A 19,530-nucleotide genomic window follows, 5' to 3' on the forward strand; every position below is an offset into this window, starting at 1 on the left:
ATGATTTTATAAGACTCTACAGGTCACCCCTCAGCCTCCGACGCTCCAGGGAAAACAGCCCCAGCCTGTTCAGCCTCTCCCTGTAACTCAAACACTTCAACTCTGGCTACATCCTTGTAAATCTTTTCTGAACCCTTTCAAGTTCACAACATCCTTCCTGTAGCAGGGAGACCAGAATTGCACACAATATTCCAACAGTGGCCTAACCAATGTCCTGTACAGCCGCAACATGACCTCCCGACTCCTGTACTCAATACTCTTGACCAATAAAGGAAAGCATACCAAACACCTTCTTCACTATCCCGAGTACCTGAGATGAGGGAAAAGTATCATAAAGGAATGAGGTGCAAGCTCACATGAAAGAAGAAATCTAGCCGCATGGAGTGAATTAATATGAAAAAAAAGTAGATGCATTACAATTCTCACAGTATGGAAATATAAACCGGGGGGAACAATGAAAGTATATCACTAGGAAATGTAGGCCTTCTTCACACAGGTACAAGACTGCAAGCTGTGTGTCAGTGTGAATTAATCCATCAGATAAAAATACTTTTAGAAGAGGAATGATATTATGGGTGAAAGACAGAATTTAGTGCTGTACAGAAAGAAGGCGGACTATTACAAAAACACGGTCTGAACAAGTCAGTGTAGTTAGAGATCAAAGATTAAAGAAAGATGTTCCATTGGTGTGGCAGAAGTCAGATTTTGCTTTCGGGATACTGAAATGAAGGAAGAGAGAATGGAGAAGGCAGGAGGTCTCACTGAATGACACAGCAGGCTGGAAGAAACAACTGGCCCGTTCCGGTTTCTATTCCTTATCCTTTCCCTCAAACTGCCTGCCACTCTCCAAGAGGGAACTGGAAAAGGAACAAAAACAGAAGTTGCTGGAAAAGCTCAGCAGGTCTGGCAGCATCTGTGGAGAGTTAATATTTCAGGTCCAGTGTCTCTTCCTCAGGACTGGTTTCGGTTTTCACTGGAAAATGGGTCTAGGTACAGTGACTGGGGCAGACAGAGAGAGTAAACAGAAGAAGTGAGACTCATTTCTAAGTTTTTTTCACTCTGGCTGTCCCACAAAGTGAGAAGGGCCCTTCCGATGGAGTGTAGCTTCTAACACCAGCTTACATATGGATTACACAGGGCTGTAGCTGACCAGGAAACTCTCCCACTATTACCGCCTGCCATTGATACATGTCAGAAGGATTTACAGACTGATGCTCAATCTACTTGGTCCATTACAGCCCACTGGCCCTGGAGTGGGACTTGAACCTGGAACATCTGGCTCAGAGGTGGAACATTACTGCCTGTGTCACAAGACATTTGTCAAAGCTTTGCATAACCCACAATTAGAATTATAATCCCTACAGTGTGGAAACAGGCCCTTCGGCCCAACAAGCCCACACTGACCTTCCGAAGTGCAACCCATCCAGACCCATTCCCCTACCCTATTACTCTATATTTACCCTTTACTAATGCACCTAACCTACACATTCCTGAACACTATGGGCAATTTATCATGGCCTGCACATCTTTGGACTGTGGGAGGAAACCGGAGCACCCAGAGGAAACCCATGTAGACTCGGGGAGAATGTGCAAACTCCACACAGACAGTCACCCGAGGCTGGAATCGAACCCAGGTGCCCGGTGCTGTGAGGCAGCAGTGCTAACCACTGAGCCACCATGCCTAGAAGTGTTACCAGATCTTGTTATGAATTATGAAGTAGGGCAGGTGGATACATAAAAGCACCGCCTGTATTGTACTATAATAAAGATAATAATATAATTAGGCTTGGCTTCCAAACAGAAAAGGGAAAAGTCACACAATAAAGAAACAGATGGGATTCGGCACAATTTTCAAAGGAGATGAGTTGCAGTAGATAGATAATTGTACACCAACAATATGGTTTCTTTCTAAGAGATCCAGAACAAACATACATGAAATAAGATCATTTCTACCGCACACTTAATTGGCCAGAAAATGTTTTGGGATGAGCTGAGATTGTAGAGGGTGTTCTATAAATGCAAGTTCCCCTGTACTTTCACCTCCTCAACATGGAGAACACATGGGAGCATCCACCAGAATGCAGAACACACTGCGATCTGAGGTGGCAACAAATACCTCCAAAGCACAGCCCGCAAACACAACTGGCAGAACAATCTGCGGCAGCAGTTATTCAAGTAAGTGTCGGGGCCGGGGGATAACAGCAGAGTATGTTACAAATCTCCATCAGCAAGAGGTCAAGAACCTGGCCCGACATCCACGGAACATATTCCAAGTTTCTGAATGAGACAGAACAACCCATCTGTCATCTTTAACTTTACCTGTCTTACAGAGAGTGAATTTAATTCAGGCCGTCACTTCAGTGTTTTACTGTGCAATCCCATGTGCTGCTTTGACAAAAGATCCCAGGGCACTGTTCTTCAGAGGAGCAGGAATGCTCTCCCTGGTGGCCTTGCCAGTATTTACCATTTACCCCTCCACCAACACCCTAACACTGATTAGCTGGTCATTTTCACCTTATAGTCTGCGGAATGTTGCTCTGCACATATGCATTGCCATATATCTCTCTCTCTCTCTCTCACACACACACACACACACACACACACACACACACACACACACACACACACACACACACACACACACACACAAAATCAAACCCATTCTCCAGATAAGATCCCCTAGTGCTGACACTGCAGTACAGACATTAAAATGCAATGTGTCAGGATAATCCACACAAATCTTTCATTATTCCAGCTCTATAAACTACAGTCACCCTTCCATATGATTCGCACTGCATTAACAGCACTCTCACTTCACTTTTGAACAAAATACATTTCTTTCTGCACTGTCCCCTATCGAACACTCCCAGGACAGGGACAGCACAGGGTTAAATACAGAGTAAAGCTCTCTCTACACTGTCCCCCATCAAACACTCCCAGGACAGGGACAGCACAGGGTTAAATACAGAATAAAGCTCTCTCTACACTGTCCCCCCATCAAACACTCCCAGGACAGGGACAGCACAGGGTTAAATACAGAATAAAGCTCTCTCTACACTGTCCCCCCATCAAACACTCCCAGGACAGGGACAGCACAGGGTTAAATACAGAATAAAGCTCTCTCTTCACTGTCCCCCCATCAAACACTCCCTGGACAGGGACAACACAGGGTTAGATACAGAGTAAAGCTCCCTGTACACTGTCCCCATCAAACACTCCCAGGACAGGGACTGTATGGGGTTAGATACAGAGTAAAGCTCCCTCTACACTGTCTCACATCAAACACTCCCAGGACAGGGACAGCACAGGGTTAGATACAGAGTAAAGCTCTCTCTACACTGTCCCCTATCAAACACTCCCAGGACAGGGACAGCACAGGGTTAGATACAGAGTAAAGCTCTTTCTACACTGTCTCCTATCAAACACTCTCAGGACAGGGACAGCACCGGGTTAGATACAAAGTAAAGCTCTCTCTACACTGTCCCCTATCAAACACTCCCAGGACAGGGACAGCACAGGGTTAGATACAGAGTAAAGCTCTCTCTACACTGTCCCCCATCAAACACTCCCAGGACAGGGACAGCACAGGGTTAGATACAGAGTAAAGCTCTCTCTACACTGTCCCCTATCAAACACTCCCAGGACAGGGACAGCACAGGGTTAGATACAGAGTAAAGCTCTTTCTACTCTTTTAAACTTAAGGTAAAACCTCCCTTACTTTTTTAATCTGAAAATAAAGCTCTCTCAACTCCATCCCCATCAAATACACCCAGGATCAGGTACAGCACGGAGTTAGATGTAGAGTAAAGCTTCCTCTATACTGTTCTACCAAATACATCTTGGCATATGATCACAGATATTAGGAGCAAGAGTTAACAGTCAGCCCCTTGACACTGCTCTTTCATTCAATGAGATCCTCGATGCTGTAACTACTCCACATTCCTGTCTACCCATCACTCTCTTTCTTAACAAGAATGAATCTACCTTTGCCTTCAAAATACACAAGGCCTCTGCTTCAAGCACCTTTTTATGAAGAGTTTTAAATACCATCTGAGAGAAAAATATGCTACCTGATCGCTACTCTGAATAGATTTGTAAACAGTGACCCCTCGTTCTAGATTCCCCTGAAGAGTAAACATCCTCCACACATCCACCCTGTCAAGTTTCCGCGGGGTTTTATAAATTTCAATCAAGGTACCTCTTGCTGTTCGAAACTCCAGTGGATACAAGCCTAATCTGTCCAACCATTCTCAAAATACAACCCACCTACTCCCGGAAAATAGCCAATGTAACATTCCAGAGAGGAAAGAAACAGAATACAGAAAACTACCGGCCACTTAGCCTAACATTCTTTGTAAGCAAACTGCTAGAATACATTATAAAGGAGGTTGGAGCAGGACAATCAGAATGTGAACAGGCAGAATCAACATGGCTTTGTGAAAAGGAAATTATGTTCAAATAAGTTATTCAACTTTTTTGAGGTATAGGTGGTTAAATGGGAACCAGTATAGAGTCACAGATGTATAGCATGGAAACAGACCCTTTGGTCCAACTCTGCATGCCGACCAGATATCCTAAATTAATCTAATCCCATTTGCCAGCATTTGGCCCATATCCCTCTAAAGCCTTCCTAAACATATACCCATCCAGATGCCTTTTAAATGTTGTCACTTCCTCTGGCAGTTCATTCCATAGATGTACCACCCTCTGCGTGAAAATGTTGCCTCTCTGATCTGTTTTAAATTTTTTCCCCTCTCACCTTAAACCTACAAACTCTAGCTCTGAACTCCCCCACCCCAGGAAAAAGACATTGTCTGTTTACCTTTTACAATCCGTGCCCCTCATGATTTTGTAAACCTCCGTACAGTCACCCCTCAGTCTCCAACGGTCCAGGGAAAACAGCCCCAGCCTATTCAGTCTCTCCCCATTGCTCAAACCCTCCAACCCTGGCAACATCCTTGTAAATCTTTTCTGAACCCTTTCAAGTTTCACAACATCCTTCCGATAGGAGGGAGACCAGAAATGCACACAGTATTCCGAAAGTGGCTTAACCAATGTCCTGTACAGCGGCAGTACATGTGGTTTACTTGAATTGCCAAAAGCATTTCATAACATGTCATATCAAAGGCTACTAAACAAGAGCAGATGGTGTACGTGGTATACCATATATTTTAGCATGGATTAAGGATTGGCGAGCAAACAGGAAGCTTACAGCTGCGTATAAATGGGTCTTTTTCAGGTTACCAGACTATCACTAGTGGAGTCTCAAGTGTTTACAATCTATATCAATGACATGCAGGGACTGAATGAATGGAGATGGATGATGGTAAGACGAGTCAGGGGCACGTCGATATTATGAAGGAGGGGGTGTTAGACGTCTTGAAACATTACGTTTCCCAGGGCTTGATGGGATCTATCCTCGGATACTGAAGGAGGCAAGGGAGGAGATTGCAGGCATCTTGACAGAGATCTTAGTATCCTCTTTAGGTACAGGCAAGGTCTCAGAAAATTGGAGAACAGACAATGGTGTCCCTTTGTTTAAGCAGGGTAAAAGGGATAGTCCAGGAAATTATAGGCTAGTCCAAATCAATGGCATGAAAATTATTGGAGAAAATTCTCAGGGACAGGATTCATTCGCATTTGGAAAAAAATGGGTTTATTACAGATAGTCAACATGGCTTTGTATAAGGGTGTCTTGCTTGAGTTTTTTGATGAAGATGTTTAATGAGGATTGGGTAGTTTAAAGGAGAGGTACAAGGCAAGTTTTTGTTTTTACAAAGGGAAAGATAAGGACCTGGAACGTGCTGCCATTGGAGCTGCAAGAAGCAGGTATGTTGACCAAGTTTAAAAGACATTTAGACAGAGCCCTAAAGAGACAGAGAATAAAGGGATACAGACCATGTGCAGGTAGATAGGATTAGTGTAGAATGTCATCAAAGTATGCTCAGACATGGTGTGCCACAGGGCCTGTTCCTGTGTTATACTGTTCTCTGTTCAGCAGCTACACTTACCAATAACACCAAGGTAAATATGTCATGAAGATTAAATAGAGATTCTACAAGAATACAACAGTAAGGGGATCAAAGGTTACAGGGCAAAGGCAGGAAAGTGAAGGTGAAGGTGATCAGATCAGCCATGATCTCATTGAATGGTGGAACAGACTCAATGGGCTGAATGGTCTACTGCTGCTCCTCTGTCTGATGGTCTGAGATGTAAGATAGGGTAACTGGGAAGACAAAAGTTTGCCAAAGCAGTATAATGTTGGAAAATGAGGAAAAATGTAAACATCTTCACTTTGGCAGGAAAACAGACAAGCAATGTGCTCTTCAATGGAGTGAGATTCTGGGACTAGGTTCGACAGAGGGCTCTGGGTTTCCTGATATATGAGTCCCACCAGTTAGTACGCGTGCACCGCAGGTAATTAGAAATGCAAACGCAATGCTGGTGTTTGGTGTGATGGTGATAGAACATAAAGAAGGTTTTACTGTAACCATTTTAGACTCACAGGTCTGGCAGCATCTGTGGACGGAGAACCAGTGTTTTCAGTTCAACGATATTCTTCAGATTTTGCTGTAGCAGTATAGGGCCGTAATTAGATAGATTTAGATTATTTACAATGTGGAAACAGGCCCTTCCGCCCAACAAGTCCACACCGACCCGCCGAAGCGCAACCCACCCAGACCCATTCCCCTACATTTACCCCTTCACCTAACACTACGGGCAGTTTAGCCAGGTCAATTCACCTAACCTGGACATTTTTGGATTATGGGAGGAAACTGGAGCACCCGGAGGAAACCCACGCAGACACGGGGAGAATGTGCAAACTCCACACAGTCGTCGCCTGAGTCGAAAATTGAACCCGGGTCTCTGGCGCTGTGAGGCAGCAGTGCTAACCACAGTGCCACCGTGCTGCCCACGAATTAAATCACATCTGGTATATCTTTTACAGTTTTGGCTTCCTTTCGTTTTAAATGGATTTAATTCAAACCAGTTCACAGGAGGTAAGCTTGACTCAATCTGGGATGGGTGGGGTTATCCTTTGAGGAGAGTTTGGACTGGATGGGGCTGTGCACCTTGAGGTTGAGAAGAATGCGATCTCACTGAATCGTACAAAATCTTAATGGGATTTGACAGGGTGAGGACGAAGAGGAAGTTTCCCTGGTTGGGGAGACTAGAACACAGTTTAAGAATGGGAAGTCAGTGTTTTAAGACAGAGACAAGGAGAAAAGTTTTTCTCTCAGAGGGCTATGAAGAGAGTGGAGGGTGGATCAGCAATATAATCAAGGCTGAATCAGACAGACTTTTGATGGACAAGGGAGTCAGGATCTGAGGGAAGTTTAAGAAGATACCACAACTGGATCAGCCGTGATCCTTTTGAATGGCGTGCAGGTTTGAGGAGCTGTCTGCTCCTATGTACAGGTCTACAGTAACGCTTACAATGTCCCAAGTATTCTGTCTAACACATTCTCAGAGCACCCTCTACTGTCGAGTTGTCAAATATTTCCCCACACCAGACATGGATTGCTCTGTCGAATCTCAAGGAGAGCAGTGTTCTGGGCCAGTCCTCATTCCTCAGTTGGCTGACAGTATTCATTTCAGTTACAGAGCTTCCCAACAGAGACAAGCATCCCCTCAGCTGTGAAACCATACACAGAACGATTCCCTCATCTTTCCCATCAGCACCAAGCTTTGGACAGAGTAAACTCCCAATTCAGTTCTGTGGGTCCCTCTCAGAGTCATAGAGTAATGCTCAGGTGAATGGAATCTCGCTTAGGGTGTGGTGTTACTGACATGCTACTGTGGGCTGGATGTTAGTAGACGCAGTCAGGAATGATGGGTTAGAGCAGGTGAAAAGGCATGAGGAGGCTCTGGAACCTAGCCAAGATGTTTTCTCTCTCTGCTCCCTTTAGTAGTGAATGATGTGATGTGAGTTTAACCCAATAAGGGGGATTACCCAAAGTTTGAACCCTCCTGTGTGTAGCCTACTGACTGAGCAGTTAGTGGGTAGGGAAACTGGGGGGGGGGGGGGGGGGGGGGGGGGGGGGGGGGGTGAAGCAAACATTTCCTCTCCTGTTCACAATCCATGTACCCTCACCACACATGAAGACTATCCTCTGTGAACAGAAATCAGAATTAACGTTTCAGGTCCGGTGACCCTTCCTCAGAACTGGCGGATGCTGCCAGGCCGGCTGAGTTTTCCAGCAACTTCTGTTTTTGTTTCTGATTTATAGCATCTGCAGTTCTTTCGGTATTTATAAAGTGTATCCTCGTCAGGGTCAAACAGCTTCATTATACTCAGTGCTCAGGCTCACACGGTTGGAACTGAAGATAGCAACAGGGCAACACCACACATACTGTGGTAACAGACGGCAGTCAATCAGTGTCTGTCAAAGACGAGGCAAGTGGCATTCAGAAACACTGGAGTGAAAGGGGAGACAGAGATAAAACTGGGTATAGGGGTTCCCAATTTACAAGCCAACTTATGATTGCTCACACTTACTAATGCGATCCTGTACATGGGGTATTTTAAAGAGCTGACATGTGGACATTTCCTGTACTTAGGAACAGCTGTTTCCATCACCCAGCAATGTTTTCTACCTTGTATACAGCCTCCAGAATGGAACCTGTTCACAATCCGGGGACCCCTGTATCAGTTTAGATTCCCTACAGTATGGAAACAGGCCCTATGGCCCAATAAGTCCACACTGACCCTCTGAAGATAGCTCATCCAGACCCATTCCCTTACCCTGTATTTTCCTCTGACCAATGCACCCAACACAATGGGCAATTTAGCACAGCCAATTCACCTAACCTGCATATCTTTGGATTGTGGGAGGAAACTGGAGCACCCGGAGGAAACCCACACAGATACAGGGAGGATGTGCAAACCCCACACAGACAGTCGCCCGAGGCTGGAATCGAACCCGGGTCCTTGGCGCTGTGAGGCCAGCTAACCACTGAGCCACCGTGCTGCCCCATATCGGTAACTGAAAGATTCCCTGCTCCAGGCTCAGCAATGGCTGAGGTTGCATTCCTGGGAGAGACGCAGTATTGTAGTCAGTGAGAAAGGTCCTGCAGGGTTAGCTTCACAATGACAAGGAACCAGCTGAGCAAGGAGGGCTGAAAGCCAATGCTCTCATCAGAAGCAGTTGCTTGTCTCATTGGGCAGTTTAAGTTGGGAGTCAGACAAAAGGAGAGCCTGACCGAGAGAAAGAGACAAAGCAAACGGCTTCTGTAAAATGTAGCCAGAATTACTGACATTAACCATAGAGTAATTGAAATATACAGCATGGAAGCAGGCCCTTCAGTCCAACTCATCCATGCTGACCAGATATCCGAGATAAATCTAGTTCCATTTGCAAGCATTTGGCCCATATCTCTCTAAACCTTTCCTATTCATGGGTGACATCTTATTATCAACTCCCACCAAACCCCATCACCACCCAGACTGCATGTTCAAAGTTATCAACAACAACATCTTGCTCAATGGTAGATACCGTGAGGCAGTGGTAACATAATTGAACTACTAAACCAGAGGCTTAGGCTAATACACTGAAGATGTGGGTTCAAACCCCAACACGGCAGGTGGTAAAATTTACATTTAATCATATAAACTCCGGAATTGAAAATTAGGCTCAGTAATATTGACAATGAAACAACCAAGTGCTGTAAAACAAAAACAATCCAGATCATTAGTGACCTTTAGAGAAGGCAATCTGCCAACCACACACCCAGTCTGGCCTACCTGTGACTGACTTTTAAATGTGGTTGGCTTTTAAAGCCTACTGGAGTGGTCAATCAAACCACCCAGCTCAAGGGCAATTAGAGTTGGGTAACAAATACTGGGGTTGCTAGTAATGCCCACACCCCATGAAAGAATAAAGAAAACTACATTCTCTCGTGCATCTACAAAGTTAAGATCGAGGTGATTAATTAACTGCATATGGCAGCACATTTAAATCGGTCATCTCACATGTGTAATCACACAAACGAGAGGAGCAAACAGGCCAGGACCTGGGAATGCAAACCTGAACCCATTACAACTTTGGGACATTCTGTAAAGTGGCAACAAACTGGCTTCAACTTGATAATGTGGAAACTTGCACACTGACCCGTCCTGTGAAAGTAGGAAAAAGTTAAACCAGCCACTTATGACTCTATCAGTCTACTGTCAGCAAAGTGACACAAGAGGTTGTCAACACTGCTATCAAGTGTGATTACTTAGCACTAACGTTGTTCAAGAAGCTCAACACTGTCCAGGACAAACCAGCCACTTAATTGGTTTTATAGCCCATACACCACCTTCAATGTTCAGTCTCCACAGTGATACTGGGGTGTGCTGTATAGAGGTGGTATTGCAGCAAGTCACCAAGCTTCCTTCCAGACCCACAGCCATTACCACATACAAGAACAAGGACAACTCCATGGGAACACTGCTACATGCAAGCTCCCCTCCAAATTACACACTATCCTGTTTTGGAAATATATCACTTTTCCTCCTTTAGTGCTGGGACAAAATCCTGGAATTCCCTTCGAGGGCATTGAGGGTCTACCTACTCCAGAGAATCTAGATCTCAATTATACAGTAGAAGCCCTAAAGCAGAAAGAGGCCATTCAGCCCATCGACTCCACACCAACCCTCCAAACAGCATTCCACTCAGACCCAGTTCCCCACTCTATTCCTGTAACATTTCCCATGGCTAACCCACCCAGTGTGCACATCCCTGTATACTACGACACTTGGAATATTGTGTCCCGTTCTAGTCGCCTCATTATAGGAAGGGTGTAGATGCTTTCGAGAGGGCGTAGCGGAGATTTACCAGGATGCCGCCTGGACTGGAGGGCAAGTCTTATGAAAAGAGATTGAGAGAGCTGGGACTTTTCACACTGGAGAGAAAAAGGATGAGAGATGACATGATAGAGGTGTACAAGGTAATGGGGTACACGGGTAGAGTAGATAGCCAGAGACTTTTCCCAAGTGCAGAAATGGCTGTCATGAGGGGGCATAATTTTAAGGTGATTGGAGGAAGGTTTAGGGGCGATGTCAGAGGTAGGTTCTTTACACAGAGAGTGGGGGTGGGTGTGTGGAATACACCGCCAGCAGTGGGAGTAGAGACACAGACATTAGGGACATTTAAGTGACTACTTGACAAGCACATGGATGGCAATAAATTGAGGGGTGTATGGGTTAGGTTGATCTTAGGTTAAGATAAATGCTCAGCACAACATCACGGGCCAAAGGACCTGTACTGTGCTGCACTGTTCTATGTTCTAATCCACCTAACCCGCACATCTTTGGACTGTGGGATGAAACTGGAGCACCCGGAGGAAATGCACACCGACACAGGGAGAATGTGCAAACTCGAAAAGCCGAATGGCCTTCTCTCATTTGTATGTTTGTACTGTAATGGTTGAACAAGGCAGTTCAGCATCACCTTCTAAAGGGGCAATTAAGGAGGGGTTATAAGTGCTTGAATTGCTGACAAAACTCATATTCCAAACACAAGTAAGACTGAACACGGCACCCTTAATTTTCAACATGTCTGGTGAAAGGAACTGCAAAGGATTGTGTACAATCCCAACTGAATAGAATGCATGGAAGCACAATAAATTGATGCTTTGAGCAACAGAGGAGAACCCTTCAGACAAACACTCTGATTCCTGACTGATATTCTGCCAAAAAAACCAGCACATCCCATGACTGGAAAGGCGCAGTACTCCAGTTGTGGGCGGCACGGTGGCACAGTGGTTAGCACTGCTGCCTCACAGTGCCAGAGACCCGGGTTCAATTCCTGCCTCAGGCGACTGACTGTGTGGAGTTTGCACAGTCTCCCCGTGTCTGCGTGGGTTTGCTCCGGTTTCCCCCCACAGTCCAAAGATGTGCGGGTCAGGTGAATTGGCCATGCTAAATTGCCCGTAGTGTTAGGTAAGGGGTTAATGTAGGGGTATGGGTGGGTTGTGCTTCGGCGGGTTGGTGTGGACTTGTTGGGCCAAAGGGCCTGTTTCCACACTGTAAGTAATCTAATCTAACCTCTGGATTCTTGCACCTGAATTACCACTACCACCCACAGTCCAGACCTGGATCTTGGTTAACTCCAGGTATCCGTACCCAGATTCTAATAAACACTCACAGACAATACCCGAATCCCTGCTAAGTCCCGGAATCCATACCTAGATCCCCGTTAACACCCAGAGTCTGTACGTGGATCTAGTTAACTGCCAGAGTCCATACCCGTATTCCCAATAACAGCAGATACCCAATCACTCCCAGAGTTTGTACCCGGATCACCAATAACACTTGGAATCCATACCAGATCCCCAATTACTCCTGCAGGCCGTTCCTGGATCCCTAATAACACCTGGACTCTGTATCCGGATCCCTGGTCAGTCCCACAATCCGTACCCGGATCCTCATTAAATCCCGTAGTCTGTAACCAGATTCCCAATCATTTCCAAATTCCATTCAAGGATCCCTAGTGTTATGAAGGTGTAGAGAGGTACTGTACCTTTAAGAGAGTTGAAAGCTAGCAAGGACTTAGAGAGGCACACAGAGTACTGGAAAATTTACATTGTAACATTTGGTCCAGCAACTAGCAGTACCTGGGTTGCCATGAGACAAAAACAAATTCAAATTCAGCCAATCAGTTTAAATTATGTCCCAAGATATTAAACTCCAATCAAGTTTGAAATTGATATTTTGACAATATTAAAACGAATGAAACGATTCAATGCTTTGGAGTATAAATATTAAATAAATTGAACATTTGGGGGAGAACTGCCAAGCCACCAATATATATAGACTACCCACAGAATAGCTCTCTTAAAGGTAGCTTTATCAATCAACAACCTGTGAATCAGAATCCCTAAGAAGAAAAGAAGAATAGAAAGATACAAGAGAAGATTCAACAGCTAGCTGGTTTTGAAATTTGAATTTTTTTGGTAAATCTTAATTGGGGGGTTTATCTGACCAGTATTACAGACGGGAAAGTAAACGATAGGTTAGAAAAGCAGTTGTAAATAGTTGTTAGTTAATTATTCTCTGTTAGACTTTAAAAAATAAAGTTGTTAATTTTTACTTCAAATAGTGACTTTTGGCATCAGAAAGAGAGAGGAGAGAGGAGAGAGAGAGGAAGACAGAGAGAGGGGAAAAAGAAACAAACAGAAAGTTCTTAGCTGAGCAAAAAGAGAGAGATTTTGAACTTGAGAAGACGAGACTTAGTCAGCAAAGTCAAGTTAACAGGATGGAGATTAAAAGAGATGGTAGTAGTATGTACAAAAATGTCAAAACTCCGCCACATTTCTTCTTTACTTCACTGAAAAACAGGCTAGGCAGATGGAATGGTCTGAGGATTTATGGGTAATGCTAGTTCAGACTAAACTGGTAGGCAGAGCTAATGAGGTACTTGCCATCCCAGACAAGGGGTCAAGAGATTACGAAGAGATTAAACAGGCGATTTTAGGTGCTTATGAATTGGTACCAGAAGCATATAGACAGCAATTCAGAAACATAAAGAAGGAACCAGGTCAGACTTATGTTGAGTTTGAAAGAATTAAACATTGTCAATTTGATAGATGGATGCGTGTTTTAAAACAGATAGGGCTTATGAGGCTCTAAGAGAGATTATTCTGCTAGAGGAGTTTGAAAACTTACTTCCAGAGATGGTAAGAATTCACGTGGAGGGACAGAACGTTCAGGAAGTGTGAAGGGCAGCAGAATTAGCCGATGAGTACATGTTGGTGCATAAGGCAAGTTTCCAGCCAGAATTTCATCTTGTGAGGGATAGAAGTTGGGAGAAGGGGAGATCCTACACTATGAAAGAAAGAGTAGAGAACACAGGTGAGAATTTACCACAGGTTAAAAAAGAAGCCCAAGAGGGTGGAAAGGAGGTGGAAGGCCTCAGGTATTTTCACTGTAATGGAGTGGGACACAGAAAATTACAGTGCCTGTGGTTTCAGAAGGGCACTGGGAAAAAGGTGTTTCCACTGTGAGAAGGTGGGACACGTAAAGTCACAGAGCAGGTCATTAAAGAAAGGCACTGTGGGAAAAGATGTGGTAAAGAGGCTAAGCCGATGGCATTAGTGAAGGTAGTAAAGGAGACCCCAAGAAAAGCTGAGGAGCTGCAGGAGAGTGCACAGCCCAGGCAGGGGCTGGGTATGGAGTTAGTACCTGATCTCTACAAAGAATTTGCCTCTGTGGATAAAGTTTAGTCAGGAAGAACAGGGGGAGAAGGACAAGAAGTTATAATTTTGAGAGATACGGGATCTAACCAGTCGCTGACAGTGAGAGATGAGAGAATATGCACTCTTTCTGATCTGTTACCTGAGAATGTGATAATTTGTGGGATAGATGACAGAAATTTCACATTCTCCTGTGTAAGATCAGGTTAGAATGCCAGCTCCAGACTGGGGAAGTTACAGTGGGAGTGACTGACAGAGTGTCAGTTCCAGGAATTCAGTTTGTTCTTGGGAATGATTTGGCAGGATCCAAGGTGGGAGTGACACCCCTTATTGTGGAGAAGCCCAAGGAGGACCAAGAAACTGAGGAGTTAAAACAGAAATATCCTGGTATTTTCCCAGACTGTGGACTAACCAGAAATGGGCTAAAGTGCACCAGATTGTGTTGATAGTAGGAGGTCACCTCAGGGGGCAAAAGACTCAGGCTAAGGTACAAAACATTTTTAATGGCCTCGAATGCACCAGGATGTGGTTAACATTTGCCGTACGTGTCATACATGCCAAATGGTAGGTAATAAAACCAGCCCCTTTGTTGCCAATTCCCACATTTGAAGAACCTTTCACACGGGTTCTAATTGATTGTGGAGGTCCCCTCCCAAGAACTAAAAGTAGGAATCAGAATTTGCTAACCATAATGGATGTGCCTACCAGATTTCCGAAGGCAATTCCATTATGGAGTATCAAGGCAAAAAGAGTAGTAGAGGAGTTAGTAGCTTTCTTCACCTGGGATGGGCTACCCAGAGAGATCCAGTCAGACCAAAAGTCACATTTTATTGCTAGGTTGTTGAAGGAGATTATGGATAGGCTGAGGTATACAGCACTTTAAATCCAGTGTGTATCATCTCGAATCCCAGGGAGCTTTAGGAAGGGGGCATCAGACCTTGAAGACCACGTTAAGAACATACTGTAAAGATTACCCGAATGATTGGGATAAAGGTATCCCATTCGTATTGTTTACCATTAGAGGTGCCCCAGAGAGAATACGGCCCATTAAAGATCAACAAGGCAGCCTTTGTGTGGAGCAACAGGAGATGGGAGAGATACTAACTGAGTATTTTGCATCAGTATTTACTGTGGAAAAGGACATGGAAGATATAGACTGTTGGGAAATAGATGGTGACATCTTGCAAAATGTCCATTTTACAGTGGAGGAAGTGCTGGATGTCTTAAAAAGCATAAAGGTGGATAAATCCCCAGGACCTGATCAGGTGTACCCTAGAACTCTGTGGGAAGCTAGAGAAGTGATTGCTGGGCCTCTTGCTGAGATATTTGTATCATTGATAGTCACAGGTGGGGTGCCGGAAGACTGGCGATTCGCTAATGTGGTGCCACTGTTTAAGAAGGGTGGTAAGGACAAGCCAGGGAACTATAGACCAATGAGCCTGACGTCGGTGGTGGGCAAGTTGTTGGAGGGATTCCTGAGGGACAGGATGCACATGTGTTTGGAAAGGCAAGGACTTATTCGGGATAGTCAACATGGCTTTGTGTGTGGGAAATCATGTCTCACAAACTTGATTGAGTTTTTTGAGGAAGTAACAAAGAGGATTGATGAGGGCAGAGCAGTAGATGTGATCTATATATGAGGATCTGAAATCCGAACACAGGTCGAAGTAACTAGTTGTAGTCAGAAACAACCATTTAATACATGCTCTTATTAACATAGGCTTATTGATGCAAATAACATAACAAAATGGCTTCTAGGCTGCAAATTGACAATTCTGCTTAAAGCTACATTCCTGAATTAAACATAGTGTGCTTTAACAAACATTAGCAGATAATGCTTCCCTGACAGCTGAGAGATAACTAGACTAGATAAAACATTACTAGCCATCCTAACTGACCTTGCAAGAAAATAAAGATAAAGGTGCTTGGATGTGTTCCCAGGAAATACTTTGGGCTAAGTTGCTGTCAATAATGTCATTTTATTAAATTTGATTGGTAATTGTTTGAATCTAGGCAAAAATGAGGACTGCAGATGCTGGAAATCAGAGTCTAGATGAGAGTGGTGCTGGAAAAGCACAGCAGGTCAGGCAGCATCCGAGGAGCAGGCTCTGTAACCATGGCTGTACTTCTTTTCCAAAAAAGGTATAAAAATGTCTTTGTCTTAAGCCATCTGTGCAGTTTCTCCTAGGGACACGGAAGTGTTTAACCTCTGTGTTATTGGACAACCTGTACCCAGCCGTAGAATAAAGTGTGAAATCTTACAGAGCCAGACCGAACTGCTCTTGTTTATTGCCGGTTCGTGGGATTTGTTGGGGGCGGGGGTAGAGTCCAGGTCTTCATATGGACTTCAGTAAGGCATTTGACAAGGTTCCCCATGGGAGACTGGTGAGCAAGGTTAGATCTCATAGAATACAGGGAGAACTAGCCATTTCGATACAGAACTGGCTCAAAGGTAGAAGACAGAGGGTTGGTGGTGGAGGGTTGTTTTTCAGACTGGAGACCTGTGACCAGTGGAGTGCCACAAGGATCGGTGCTGGGTCCGCTACTTTTCATCATTTACATAAATGATTTGGATGTGAGCATAAGAGGTACAGTTAGTAAGTTTGCAGGTGACACCAAAATTGGAGGTGTAGTGGACAGTGAACAGGGTTACCTCAGATTACAACAGGATCTGGACCAGATGGGCCAATGGGCTGAGAAGTGGCAGATGGAGTTCAATTTAGATAAATGCGAGGTGCTGCATTTTGGGAAAGCAAATCTTAGCAGGACTTATACACTTAATGGTAAGGTCTTAGGGAGGGTTCCTGAACAAAAAGGCCTTTTGTGCAGGTTCATAGCTCCTTCAAAGTGGAGTCACAGGTAGATAGGATAGTGAAGAAGGCGTTTGGTATGCTTTCCTTTATTGGTCAGAGTATTGAGTACAGGAGTTGGGAGGTCATGTTGCGGCTGTACAGGACATTGGTTAGGCAACTGTTGGAATATTGTGTGCAATTCTGGTCTCCTTCCTATCGGAAAGTTGTGAAACTTGACAGGATTCAGGAAAAGTTTATAAGAATGTTGCCAGGGTTGGAGGATTTGAGCTACAGGGAGAGGCTGAACAGGCTGGGGCTGTTTTCCCTGGAGCATCGGAGGCTGAGGGGTGACCTTATAGAGGTTTATAAAATCATGAGGGGCATGGATAGGACAAATAGACAAGGTCTTTTCCCTGGGGTGGGGTAGTCCAGAACTAGAGGGCATAGGTTTTCGGTGAGAGGGGAAAGATATAAAAGAGACCTAAGGGGCAATGTTTTCACACAGAGGGTGGTACGTGTATGGAATGAGCTGCCAGAGGAAGTGGTGGAGGCTGATACAATTGCAACATTTAAAGGCATTTGGATGGGTTTATGAATAGGAAGGGTTTGGAGGGATATGGGCGGGGTGCTGGCAGGTGTGACTAGATTGGGTTGGGATATCGGGTCAGCATGGACGGGTTGGACCGAAGGATCTATTTCCATGCTGTACATCTCTATGACTCTGTGACTCTATGACTATTCAAAGTTTGGGAGAAGATTTGTAGCTCGGGTGCTCGTTGTTGTGGTTCTGTTCGCCGAGCTGGGAGTTTGTGTTGCAAACGTTTCGTCCCCTGTCTAGGTGACATCCTCAGTGCTTGGGAGCCTCCTGTGAAGCGCTTCTGTGATGTTTCCTCCAGCATTTATAGTGGCTTGTCTCTGCCGCTTCCAGTTGTCAGTTGCTGTCCGCTGCAGTGGCCAGTATATTGGGTCCAGGTCGATGTGTTTGTTGATAGAATCAGTGGATGAGTGCCATGCCTCTAGGAATTCCCTGGCTGTTCTCTGTTTGGCTTGCCCTATAATAGTAGTGTTGTCCCAGTCGAATTCATGTTGTTTGTCATCTGTGTTGTGGCTACTAAGGACACTATATAGGACAAACAGGAAGACAGCTAACAACCCGCATCCACGAACACCAACTAGCCACGAAACGACACGACCAGCTATCCTTAGTAGCCACACACACAGATGACAAACAACATGAATTCGACTGGGACAACACTACTATTATAGGGCAAGCCAAACAGAGAACAGCCAGGGAATTCCTAGAGGCATGGCACTCATCCACAGATTCTATCAACAAACATATCGACCTGGACCCAATATACCGGCCACTGCAGCGGACAGCAACTGACAACCGGAAGCGGCAGAGACAAGCCACTATAAATGCCGGAGGAAACATCACAGAAGCGCTTCACAGGAGGCTCCCAAGCACTGAGGATGTCACCTAGAAAGGGGACGAAACGTTTGCAACAAAAACTCCCAGCTCTCTGACTATATTCAGTTTACTCCCTTCAAGTGACTATTCGAGCATGAAGTGAGAGGCCCCTATGAAATTAATTAAAGAAAAACGGACAGGACCAAACTCAGAGATCTCCCACTTACATGATGTGTCAGAGGTGAGGGACAGACGGAATCAAGTGGGTGAGTTAGTTAAACAGCACCTAAAGAGGGCACAGTGCAGAATGAAGCAGGTGGCAGATAAAAGCCCTGAGACTCAGACGTTTTCCCGAGGGGATGACGTGTTAGTCCTGTTACCAGTGATAGGAGATCCCTTCAAAGCCAGGTTTAGTGGTCCCTATCATATTGAGAAAAAGTTGAGTCAGCTGAACTATTCTAGTAAAGACGTCAGATAGGAAAAAAAGGTAAACGATACGCCATGTGAACATGTTGAAACTCTATTATACGACAGAGAAAGAACTGGAGAAACAGATGTTAGTTACTACCCCGCAGAATGAGGAATCCAATCCAGATGATGTGGATTTTGATGTGCCTCAAAATACATTATAAAATGAAGAAGACCTTGAGGAGTGGGATAGGTTAGTAAGCTCTTCGAGTAAAAAATGAGGTCTGCAGATGCTGGAGATCACAGCTGCAAATGTGTTGCTGGTCAAAGCACAGCAGGTTCGGCAGCATCTCAGGAATAGAGAATTCGACGTTTCGAGCATAAGCCCTTCAATAAGCTGTCTGTCTCAGGGGCACAGAACACAGTTGAAAGATTTGTTTCTGTAGTGTATATATAAGAATCAGATGGGGAGGACTAATGCACATGATTGTACATGAAGTAGCCGTAGGGAATACTGCTCCAATAAAACAACACCCCTATTGGCTTAATCCTCTCAAAGCCAGACAGGTCCAGATGGAGGTGGAGGTCATGCTCAACCTGGACATCATCAAACCGAGCCAGAGCGAGTGGGGTTCACCGATCGTCTTAGTGCCCAAACCAGATGGGACTCAGTGATTCTGCGTGGATTATTGGAAGGTCAATGCCATTACAAAATCGGACTCATATCCAATCCCGAGATTG

At 44.8% G+C, this 19,530-nt stretch overlaps 1 protein-coding gene across 2 annotated transcripts in view; it reads right to left on the reverse strand.

The window, feature by feature from the left end:
• nudt14 (nudix (nucleoside diphosphate linked moiety X)-type motif 14) overlaps window positions 1-19,530 on the reverse strand; it is a 115,415-nt gene that overhangs the window by 81,333 nt on the left and 14,552 nt on the right. Inside the window, exon 1 of one of the 2 annotated variants that reach the window (XM_060829497.1) lies at window positions 6,506-6,540. The exons of the other annotated variant lie outside the window; for it this stretch is intronic. The gene's annotated coding sequence lies outside the window, so the exon portion shown is untranslated. Of the gene's footprint in view, window positions 1-6,505; window positions 6,541-19,530 lie in introns of those variants that run through there. 2 annotated transcript variants of the gene reach the window in all.

Source organism: Hemiscyllium ocellatum, chromosome 8, assembly GCF_020745735.1.
Source record: "Hemiscyllium ocellatum isolate sHemOce1 chromosome 8, sHemOce1.pat.X.cur, whole genome shotgun sequence".
In the NCBI taxonomy this organism is placed as follows: domain Eukaryota; kingdom Metazoa; phylum Chordata; class Chondrichthyes; order Orectolobiformes; family Hemiscylliidae; genus Hemiscyllium; species Hemiscyllium ocellatum.